The 12,770-nt window shown below is 34.3% G+C and overlaps 1 protein-coding gene across 1 annotated transcript in view; it reads left to right on the top strand.

The window, feature by feature from the left end:
• Positions 1-8,927: 8,927 nt before the first annotated feature.
• LOC145665513 (G-protein coupled receptor GRL101-like) overlaps positions 8,928-12,770 on the top strand; it is a 455,441-nt gene continuing 451,598 nt past the window's right edge. Inside the window, exon 1 of the mRNA XM_081732819.1 lies at positions 8,928-9,024. The gene's annotated coding sequence lies outside the window, so the exon portion shown is untranslated. The remainder of the gene's footprint in view (positions 9,025-12,770) is intronic.

Here is a 12,770-nt window from a genome sequence, read left to right as displayed (position 1 = left end):
AAAGAAATGAAATACCAAGAAAATCGTTCGAGTTGTTTTCGAGAAAAATCAAATTTTTTAAAATTTTCATCGTTGAGTAAGTAATCCTTACTTAACCGCTAAAGAATCTTATAGAAACCTTACGTTTAAATTTGATGCGGATAATTTGAACAGTCTGTCTTCTAGGGGAGTGAACGTGCGTGCATCGGGAAATACCAACTGACGAACGGATGAACAAATACTCAAATATATCCTTTTCGGTATGTACGGGTCATGAAACGTGTAAATTTATTCAAATTTGGCGTTCGATTTCTTTCACAGTTACCATTCTTTCATCTCTCTATTACCGACATTTGAAGGTAAAATCGAATAAATAAACAAAAATCGCTTTAAATAAATTGTGTATCTTCTTACACCATAGTTCAACATCTCAAATATGTATACAGTATATAAATATGTTGTAATTAATCATAGCATTTTTAATAAAGCAAAGATTATAGAAATTATAACAACTTGTAAGATATAGGGTGCCCCATAAAAAACGCAGCTTCTGAAATGATCACAATTTCTGTTCTAGTAAGTTGGCAGCACTGAACGTTTCACGATTTTCATCCGTTATCTTTGTGAATTAAGTAGTCACGGAGCGCCATCGTCATCTGTTTTCTATACAGGTAGGAATGAAGCACTTCACAACAGAACATCATATTGTCATAATGAAAACTTCTTACAAATATGGGGAATGTTGTACAGACACTGTTCTCAAACTCCATGGAACTCTTGTGCTATTTGGCGTACCGTGATTTCTAACCACAAACTACAGAAGATAAAAAATAAAAATAAATCGTTTAGTGTTGCCAACTTACTAGAACAGAAATGGCGGGCATTTCAAAGGTTGCATTCTTTATAGGATACTCTTTATTACAAAATATACTTGGTAGCTTTGAATTATTACAAGAAAATTAATATATATGTTCTTCTTTTAGCATCGATATAAACTTAAGGCTATTTTGATTTCTATATATATTTTTTTTAAAATATAAATGTTCTAGTAAATAAGCTCGAGCATTAAAAATATTACTTTTTAAAACATATAAATTTTCTTTCAAATGGGATAAGAGTATAATAATAATCCGCTGAATATTCTGACTAGTAAAAATAATCTCCACTTGAAAAAAGGTTTTTATAAGAACTTGGATTATAATATACTTTGGTGAATTTCCTAATGAGTATTTCTCTTGATGACCTTAACGACATCATCAAAAGATCTGTTCTGTTCATGTATGTACTCACGCACGCTTTGCTGAACTATTAAAAGGTTCTCTGGGAGATATCTTTGATGCTAATGTTTTAGTCCTAAACCCAAAATGATTTTGAACAAGCAGCAGTGTCACGTGTACACCACGCGAAGAAATTTGGTTTGCATGTCGTCATATTTTCTCAATTAGTATTGAAACCTGAAGAAGTAAATTTCTATACTTCCTGGTTTAGTAGGAAGATTAGGTCGGAGATGAGATATGTTCTTAGTACATTTCATTGGTAGCTTTTACTTAGCGCCAACCGTAGCGCCCACCGTTAAATAGGAAGTGATTGATCTCTTCCACTTCCGGTTTGAGTAGACGGTTACATAAGCAGATGGCCCCTATTCTTAGAACGCTACATCGAATCCCCCAAATTGATTCTAGCTATCCTTTATCGTTTTTGCTCTACGTAGATTAGTATTGAAACCGGAAGTTGCAGTTGGTTTCTATCACTTCCGGTTTTAGTAGAGAGAGTTATAAATTGAGATAAAATGTATCCTTCGGACGCATAACCGATTGCAGAACTCCACTTTTCGCCATCTATTACGGTTCTTGTTTTTATAATAATAAACGTCCAAAAAGAAGAAAGACAAATGTTGATTTCTACCTCTTTCGGTATATGGATCACCTTCTTCAATATATTCTATTCCTACCTTTTCATACTCTACATTCTCAGCAAAAATCATGGTGATTGATTAAGTAGTTCTTCAATCTTTTTTGTCTCCCGGCCCGTTCGGACGAACACACGATCAGACAGGGGTAAATTTATAAAGGAGTTTTGGTGCGTCCAAACCAATGGCGTCATTTGGGCCTTCAGAGGAGGGGGCGATTGTTCCCTTGAGTTTGAGAAATGTTTACATGTTGATGAATAAGATAATAATATACGATTGAAAAACTTGAAAATTTACTTTAATCGATGACTCTTGACCCCATTCCCCAAGCAAAATCTAAAATAACACTACCGCATCAAACTCTTTGAAAATTACATTGCTAACCATCAGTGGCGGATCTAGAAGGTAATAACTGAGGAGTCAGAAAGAACCCAGACTATGATAGGTACATTATGAGTTTACTATAAACTTCCAAAAGTATATAAATAATAGCTTAAATTATTTTTGTCACTTAAAAATTGAGGTGGCCTATCAACCCCGGTCTAGATCCGCCACTGCTAACCATACACAGTAGCTTTTCCATGTTCGTTTTTAAAAGATCATTGTAATTTAGTAAGTAATCTTAAAGTTCACGTGAACCGAAGGGACAAGATGAGTAATGTTTTTAAATAGATAAAATCGTCTCATATGTCCTCGCTGTTGAAAGGGATACTAAACTTAAAATCAAATCAAATCAAATAGATTAAATGTTTATTCTAACTGTAAGTACAATTCTGGACACAAAATGACAATTCATTATCAGTACAGCTTTCTCTGTGCCTAAGTAGACTAGTTAAATAATATTTCAACCATAATAAAATGTGTGTAAACCGTGATAGAATATTCTTCTTCCGTTTCTGTACCTATAATTGCGACTAGATGGCAGGAGAGGACAAAATCCTACCTTTTTAAACGATTATTATAACTTGCGTACCTAACAAAAATAGCTTTACTATCAAAAATAACAGTAAAATTTTTATTTTTGATAATTCATTCAATGATTATTATTACAATTGTAAAGCGACGGAACTTAACTTTGCCAAACCACGCCCAAAAAATATTTACGTTACTCCTCTTATATAAACGTTAACTGATAAAAAGTAGTTAAAGTAATGAATATCTTTCCTCGATACAACAGGTCTGACCAATAAAAAAAAAATATTTCTAAAGCATATTGAATACAGTTGATCTTGGTTCTCTTGTCTGTACATAAACAAACTGGGATAGTTTTGGAACTGGGGGCCAAAAGCAGGTTTAAAAATAAAACCAACAACAACAACACCCTGTTTACGGGAGAAATGAGGGTAATTACTGAGTACTAACATAACATAACGTAACCTAGCCTAAGCCATCAAAATCGCACAAAATATAGAAAGAAAGTACCGGTACGAATTTTAGGCAAAGAATTCTGTCCCTTCAAATCCAAAAATCCTAACCTAAACTGACGTAGCATAACCTAAACCATCAAAAAATACAGAAAATATAGCAAGAAAGTACGAAACTTAAGCAAAATATTCTAGCCTCCGAAATCCACAAATTTGCCCCCCCCCCCAAAAAAAAACTATTTTGGTTCGCATCCATAAGCTCCATATACAACGTGAGTAGGAGCGCACCCTCGGGGGGTCCAACAGGTTCGGACTCCCCTCCTCAAACTTTGTAACTCGATATACATTTGTACACTTTCTTAGTAAAACTACATTAGTTTAACGGAGAGGTGATTGAAGTAACATGAAAATTTGATCGTACACTTCATCTGTACTCTTTCTCGTATAAAAACAATATACTTCATCAAGGGCGTCCATCAGGGGGCAAGGGGGCGCTCGCTCCCCTCCCCCCTTAGAGGAAATTGTACTTGGGAATATCGAAAACACAATAGAATTTTTACATTAATTACAGCAAACTTTGAAACTATATTTGAAACGTCGCTTATACTTGCCCCCCTTGGAAACCACAACATGGGCGCACTTGTACTTCATTCATTTTTTGAAGATATAGGTAGAACAATTTTACAACCACTTATCATGAAGGACGTTTTAGAGGGTATTTATTTATTTATTTATTTATTTATTTGTTTATTTTTCACCTATAACAGGATTGCTGTCCCAATTACAATAGGCTTACAAAAATTAAATTACATAGAAGTGGTTATATACATGTACAATAATAAGAATAAAAATAAATATAAACATAAAAATAAAATAAAACTAAAAGATAGAAGAAAAATAGAAAGGAAGATGACTAAATAAAAATAAAATAAAATTAAAGCAAGAAGAATATACATTTGAATGACATTGGTGTAAAGAAAAACAAAAACAATGTTACATCTATAACGTAATAGAAGAAAAGAACAATATATACAATGTTCCAATAATCATCTGACGCATTTCTTGTCTGATATTTCTTTCAACAATTTCAAATATAAAGGATATAATAGAGAAAAATCATACAATATGTACAACATTTTAATAATCATCTGACACACCTCTTACATAATGTTTGTTTTAACAATTTCAAATATAACGTGTATGGCAGAGAAAGATCTACCTCCGGACTTTTCTTAGATACATATTATAATTCCGACAAATTCGAATTAGGGGGGAATTCATATGCATAGAAGTTCTTGATTTTACAGTATAAAATAGCGTTCTAGTCCTTAAGTTCGTTTTGGCAGAATTTAAAATTTAACATACTTATACATTCATGATTATCCATAATTCCATTCACCAATTTAAATAAGAAAATCAATTGAGATATTTCCCTTCGTGTAGTTAATGGCGAATATTTATAAATGTTTAATAATTTACTGTAAGAAACTCTTATGTCATAGGAATTCACCCTGTACATTTTAGAACACAAATATAGTAAAAACTTGTTTTGTATTCTTTCAATGGTTCTTTCTTGTTTATAGTAAGGAGTCCATACTATTGACGCATACTCTAACTTACTACGTACTAAGCTATTAAACAAAACCGTACAAGCTCTTATGTTAGTAAATTCATTTGTATTTCTAATTAAAAATCATAAAGATTTGTATGCCTCATTAATCATTTTCTGTATATGCTGATTAAAGCATAGTTTAGAATCTATAAGGACGCCTAAATCATTTACATATCTTACTCTTTGTATTATAATATTATTCATAGAGTAATTGGAATAAAGTAGGGTTATTTTTCTCGAGAACGTTATTACCGAACATTTATTTATATCAAAAGGCAATTTGTTGTCAATACTCCATCTGTAGCAGCTATCTAAAGTATGATGTAGCTCAGAGTTTCCCAACCTTTTTCAAATTGCGGCACACTACGGGTGTAACTTGAATTCTCGCGGCACACTCATAGATATTATTATTTGCAAATATAAAATACCATAGTATTTTTTTTCTGTGATTACTGATCTCCTTGTCACAAAGATGAAAGCTCGATCACTGGTTTTCCCCTATGCTAATTCATTATGCTTATTTTTTATTCTAATTTTAAAATAGAAAACGATTGAAATGAAATATAGGACTCAGATTTTTAAAAATATGCTTTCTTTTTTCGAAAACTGTATCCAACCTTTCACTAAGAACGAAGATTATTAAATAACGAACGAATAAAAATGAGTCTTGTACTTTTAACTTTGCTGTTTTAACCAAAACCGGTGCACATTATTGCAATCTCACAGCTTGCGATGCGTCGAAGTCAAAACACAACTGTTGAACAAAGTGTTGTTCTGTCATTCACGTGCGAATGAGTGTTCTACGAACGTTCACTTGACGCGTACCGTACAAGTGCTTCCATTTCTCGATGTTAGTATGACTCTCAATTGAAGCGTAACATAGCAGCTAACCGTGGAAATATGTACGACCTGAAATACTATCTGTTACACAGTAATAGATGTAGAATAATATATTACAATTACAGTAATTTTCTCCATGGTAGAAATTTATAGTAATGTGAAATACAAAAATATACATTTTTTCCTATGTCTTGCAATTTGGTTGCTATAGAATTAATAAATTTGTTTCGATTTCCTCGCGGCACACCGGTTGGGAAACGCTGATGTAGCTATATCTAACAAATTTTACTAGATGTTATGCAACCCATTTTAACGAACTGTGAGTGTGGTTGCCTGCCACGTAGGGGCGCTTATTTTACTTTTACTAGTTGTTATGCAACCCATTTTAACGAAGGGGAAATGTGGTTGCCTGCTACGTAGGGGCACTTTGAAAATCTTTTCAAGTTAATATTCATGCGAGAAAAAGTGGGTTAAAGACTACAAAGCGCTATGAAAGAAGTTCTGGTTGACTCATTCATATGGGAAAACGGGTTAAAGACTACAGAGCGCTATAAAAGAAGTTCTGAGTGACTGGTTCGTAAGAGAAAAGTGGGTTAAAGATTACAGACCACTATAGAAGAAGATCTGAGTGACTGACCGATCAACTCAAGTGAAACCACTTAAGCTAATATTTGAAATATGTAATATAATGTAGGAAGGCTTTTCGTAAATTCGATGGGAAAGTGAGGAATATGAGGGGGGTAAATATTATATTAGCATACCAATATCTCCGAATTCCTGATGGTTCGAGACATGAAATTTAGTATTTGGACTTCTCATTTTAAAATAATAAGACTGCGTTTTAGCTTTTTTTTAAATATTTGACCTAGAAGGGAAGAAAAGGGGGCTAGAAGGAAAAAGGACCGTAAATTACAATCATTATAATAGAAGTCCATTACTCAGAATCTCTTAAAGTTAGAAACATCAAACTTGTTATTTCAACTTCTCATTTGAAATAATAACACATGTCTAATCTTTTTTCTGATATTTAACCTATGAAGGGAAGAAAATGAGTTCGGATTATAATTATTATTGTAAAATGGTCATATTTTGGAATGTTTTAATGTCAGAAACATAAATGAAATCTTTTTGTTTAACGTCTCACGATTATGACCTTTAAGTTAAGGGAGACGGATGATTAAGGCAAGTGAATGATAATGGAAGAATTGGTGGAATGATAATGTAGGAGGATACGGGAGTACCTGAGAAAGTCCACGGACACGATGTTGTTTACCACAAACTTATTTCGCTGGGAACCGAACCAGGGACCCCACATATCAGAGGTAAGCGCTCAACTAGTAAGCTACTATGCCCTCCCTTTAATACAGGGTGGCCCAAAAGTAGGTATACAGTCCCGTACTGATCGGTCATGACTATTATATCATTTACTTATTGTTATCCATATAGGTATTGACTTAGTTTCTTCCTTATCTATTCTTAATTTATTTTCACTTTTACCTTAAGCTCGGAACAATCCAAAGCAAATAAATTCATTATATTAATTAAATTAAAATGTCACACTTGCTCGATGCTGGTCTGTATACCTACTTTTTGGGCCACCCTGTATAGAAACATGAAATTTCGTATTTGAGCTTCGTAAGATGTATATGTATCAGCTACTTTATCTATTTATACCACTGGATACATCTGCAAAATAGAACTTAGTCTGTTTTGACCTCAACATCAACTTTGTTACTTTGAAGTTTGTTCCTCTGTTTTTTTCTTTCTTTTTATCCTGTTTGTTTTTCCTTTATGGTTCCTGGACAACATTGAGGCTACATGTGAGTGGACGCACAGTTTAAGGTGGAGTTAGTACCACCGTGGTGTGTTAAAATTTTGTTATGCTCTACTCCAGAAAATCAAACCCGGAACCATGTGTACCAAAGGCACATACGCTAACCACTAGACCACGTTGAAGGGCCTAATTTTATTGTTGACCTAACGTGACTGAACCTTATAAATTTATCATAATGCGTTACAATTTTTTTACATCCTATTTCATGAAACTTTTCTTTTGTAATTTTTCTAAGTATTATGCACAGAACTCTCTACTTTTTCTATTAAATGGTTCGTTTACTTGTTATTTTTCTTCAAATTTAGTTTCTGCTATCTACGCATACCTTATCTAATGAATGAATTCCACATATCTCTGCTTTGAGTCTTTGGCATTTTCAGAGACTAAGCTTTTCCTCTCTTCCTTTGATGTGTATGTTTTCTTTTAGTTGCGCTCCCTCGTGGCTAGAGATAAGCGCACACGCCTATTGACGTGGGAAGACCGGGATTCGATTCCTAGTGGGAGATCATGTTGGTCATATTCCATGTTAAGCCATAGGTTCACGTCTCATATAGCCTCTTTGATGGAAGGGACGCCAAACTCAAAGTCAAACCAAATCAAAATCTTTCTTTCAATTACAACCATTTTTCAAATATTTGCTTAATACGAGAATGAAAGAAATATAAACTTAATAATTACTTTGTTCCCCAAGACATTGTCTATAACCTACAAAAACACGATTAATATGAACTGTCCTTATTGAGAAAGAAAGGGAGGAACTGATAAATGTTAGTTATAAATCTAGCAGGCTGTCTTTCCGCCAAACTTTATCAGCTCATTTAACACATAACAGTCTGGCTTCAGAATGTTTCTTCATGACACCTGTAGATGTATAAAAATAGTCGAGTTTGTTTAGAATGTAATAATTTATGAAGTTATTAGATACTTGGATATTTGTTGAGCAATCTTGACATCTTTCTATTGTGTAGAAGCAAATGATAGTGGAAAGTAAATTATGATCTAATCTAATACCTATCAGCGAAGGACACCGTTTTTTTCACGAAACGCGAACCGAAAATTTAACCAAAGCGACTATAAGGTCGCTTCAAAAGTGTTAGCATCTCCAATGTAATTTTATCGCACAATTTTAGGATTAATTTATTAGACGATAGTACTAAAACTGTTAGAAATGGTTAGAACTGTTAGATAATTACATACAATTAATTCTATATTAGGAAACTTAGTAATATAATAATTTGTATAAATCTTGCAAGTAAGGAAAATTCTAAAAATATATATATATATATTTCTGTTACAGGCTCCTCGAATCAAGAAGTGAGCGCCATAGTACCTTGCAATGAAACATTTTTAAATGACTCAAACCTTGAGAAGTTATTAACTCACAAAGTGTTTCATTGTGATGACGTAGAATGCATTCATATTGATGCACGGTGCAACGGAATTCCTGATTGTAAACAGGGACAAGATGAATCCGTTGCAGAGTGTGGTGAGTACTATTTCTTTCTCCTTTGAATTTTACATACACGATCAATATATGCTTTTTTATAATGGTAATATTTTTTTTATTGTTTACGCTTCATTCGGTCTCATAGGCATTTGTCTCTTATAAATATATGGATAGAAGATGGATAAAAGGAAGACAGAAGGATAAAAGGTAAGTAAATAGATGGAGAAGATAAATATAAAGAAAATGTAGCCTGTATATGAACAGAATCTGTTGTTTAGTTTGCAACCATTTATTACATCTAAGTAGTACGGGCTATCTAATGTTTCAGGGGTTTGATATTTCATCCAAAGATATTTTGATGGTATATTATCTATATCAAAGTTAAATGATAAAATAGCAGCTCTATCTAGCTGCTAACTATGCTCAAAGATTGATTTCAAATGTCCGTCCGTTTTCTCGTGAAAAGGCGACATACGACATCGATTTCACTTATATATATATATATATATATATATATATATATAGGTATATACAGGGCGTAGAACATAAAACCGATATGCCTCACGTACCAGTTAATCATCTCTAGTTGGATTGCTTGTGGGGTGACAACACTGTCTTGAAAGTTGGCTACACTGCATTTTATCGGAAAATTGAGTATGTCCGCTCACACATCCAACCAAAGTATGGCCCACATCAAGAACGTGTTCCCTCAATACAGACTTGTCAGTAGAGTTCTTTGGCCCCAAACGTCCTCGGACTTAATATCGTGCAATTTTTATTTATGGGGCACACTGAAAACCAAAGTGTATGCTGACAATTCTCACACAATAGACAATCTTAAACGAAACATTGCTAAAGAAGTTAACAACACCACGAATGCAGAATTACAGCATGTTGCTAGTAACGTCATAAAACGAGGTCAGCGATGCCTGGATGCCCATGCTACCACTTCCAGAATCTCTTATATGCAGGAAATAGTTTAACGTTACTATTATCTATTCAGTTTTGCTGTTAAAGTGTTACTTGAATCTCCTGCGTGAGGCGTACAGATTTTATATGGAACATGAAATATTTATATCCAGTACTGCCATAAATCCTGTTACTATATATCAGATTGTATCTACACATTTAATAAGCCTAAACAAATGATCTTAGCAATATTAACTCACTAACGTATACAACAACACGAGAAACACTAATAGTATTCAAATTGGCCTCCTTTTTTCTTTAATAGAAAGTCACAAATGATCATACTTTGCCACGCGTCTATCATAGCACGCTCCGTTTGAGGAGGGATCACTTCATAGCTTGGACAAGATATCATTTCATAGAGATACCATACTGGGGCAACATTTAGGAGAGGTCATTCTCTCTAATTCAGGACACAAGTACAGCGGATTCAAGTCTGGACTACCACCCGAACAATCCGCTCGATTAATGAACTTAGACACACTGTTCGTGAGCTACTCTTTTTCTGTCACATTTTATGTGAAAGCAGAGTCCTGTTAATAGCTCAATGTATATTTTTTGTAGAGAGTTTTGTAAACGGCTTTCACTACACTGTCAAATACATCTTGCAGAAACATCTTTGCAAACGTTTTCTATCCCATATTCACAAAAATGATGACATTTAACAGAATTAACTACAATCCATCATACCATCATTGAAGCACCGTGATAGTCTCTCTGAGTTCTGAAAGAAACTTCTTTAGAGTTTTATTCATATATTCTATCATATTGACGGTTGGAGGATTTCTGCATCGAGAACAAACTAACGTCTGAGAGTAGATCTGATTATGGTACTTCATAACAAATTTAAACTTTTTGTTTGTTACATGAGAAAAATCACCTGATCTTAAAGGAACTTTTTGCGCTGAATTCGAACATGCACTCGGTTTCTCTCCATCACGTACAGTTTTCCCGTAACAGAGGGATTTTCGGGAAATTCCCTCAAAAATTTCCCTTTTTCAGATATTTTATTCCCCTAGCTCCTGTCCCCTTACATATAGTAACATAGAAATTATACCTAAGTATACCTTGATTTATATTTAATAAACCCTAAAAGTTTCGTAAAAATCGCTTTGTTCTTTCTAGAGAAATAAATATATTTGTATGTATACTGTGTGCACTGTTTATTGCACCTGATAGTAATGTTTTCAGATCTGAGTTGGGGTAAAAACGATTTGCTTTATTACTACAAACACAGACACAAAAATGAATATTTACAATAGTCAACAACACACTTGTATTGCTCTCTGTAAATTAGAAACGTGTATAAAAATAGAATGTACTTCCAACGTATATTTTTTTTAAACGTACAGTATATGTATATCTTAATACATATATATACAATTCTCCAAGTTTTTTCGTTTTGTTCATGAAATGGTTATCAATATTTGTTATCAAATGTAACAGAATGGAATACAGACTCATTGTTGACAACAATGAACTAATGCAGTCTGAATTTTCCACTACGGTATCGTTCCCCCCCCCCCCCCCGCGCATTTCTTTCTTTCTTGTGTTCTTGACACCTGGTGAGGGAGTTTTGTACATTTTTATATTGACGTGTGGTTTAACACTACTTCACTTTCAAAGTTGTCTTTGCTGCTAAGAGTGCTTTCATGTTTGATCTTAACGGCATTATACCCAACTAAGACCAGAAGTTTAGTTTGTGATCAGTACAATGGCGTCAAGAGGACTGCGTTCGTGTGTTAACTCACCAAATAGTTTTAGTTATGTGTGTGGCCAGTTTGTAGTTAAAGGACAGTGTAGATCCATTACGCCATCGGTGAAACTAGCATATTATATACATTTCGTATGTCGTGTGGGAGATCAGGACAAAACTTGGGCACCCAACATAATTTGTGCGTCGTGCTACGTCACTTTACTTGCATGGGCCAAAGGGAAACGGAGGTTCATGAAATTTGCTTTACCAATGGTGTGGAGAGAACCCACCAACCATCTGGATGATTGTTTAATTTTGTCTCACAGTACTTAAGGGACATTCTAAAAAAAGCAAATACACAATAAGTTATTCCAACGTTAAATCCGCAATTAGACCTATTCCGCACGGGGATGAACTTCCACTTCCCGAGCCCCTTACCAACTGGGAAGAGATATGGCCAAAAGACTCTGATGATGATCATGACCTTGATGAACCATCGACATCAACATGTACATCCAAGGATCCAACGTTCATCCCTGACTGTGTTCGCGAGCCACATTTCATCCGGCAATGTGAACTTAATGACCTAGTCCGTGATTTGCACCTGACAAAACAAGAGGCGGAACTTCTGGGATCAAGGCTCCAGCAGTGGAACTTATTGGATGCAGAAACGAACATATCAGTGTACAGGAAAAGGCATGTTCAATTTTCAAGCTATTTCTCGATGCAAGATAATGTGTGCGTATGTACGGATATAAATGGGTTGATGGCGGAGCTAGGAATTCCTTACGTTCCAGAAGAATGGAGGTTATTTATCGACGCGTCAAAGGTCAGCCTTAAAGCTGTCCTTTTACATAATGGAAATAAAAAACCTTCTATACCACTTGCGCACTCAGTGAAGATTAAGGAATCCTATGACACCATGTCAACTTTGCTAAATCTTATAAATTACAAGGACCATTGTTGGCAAATATGTTGTGATCTCAAGGTAGTTGGTATTTTATTAGGACTGCAGTGCGGTTACACGAAGTACCAATGTTTTTTATGTTTATGGGATAGCCGAGCTGATGACAAACATTATGAAGTGAAGGAATGGGAACCTAGAGTGAATTACGTACCT

Source organism: Thermobia domestica, chromosome 11 (assembly GCF_964235325.1).
Source record: "Thermobia domestica chromosome 11, izTheDome1.hap1.1, whole genome shotgun sequence".
Classification (NCBI taxonomy): Eukaryota; Metazoa; Arthropoda; class Insecta; order Zygentoma; family Lepismatidae; genus Thermobia; species Thermobia domestica.
This window is presented reverse-complemented; position numbering and strand designations above follow the sequence as displayed.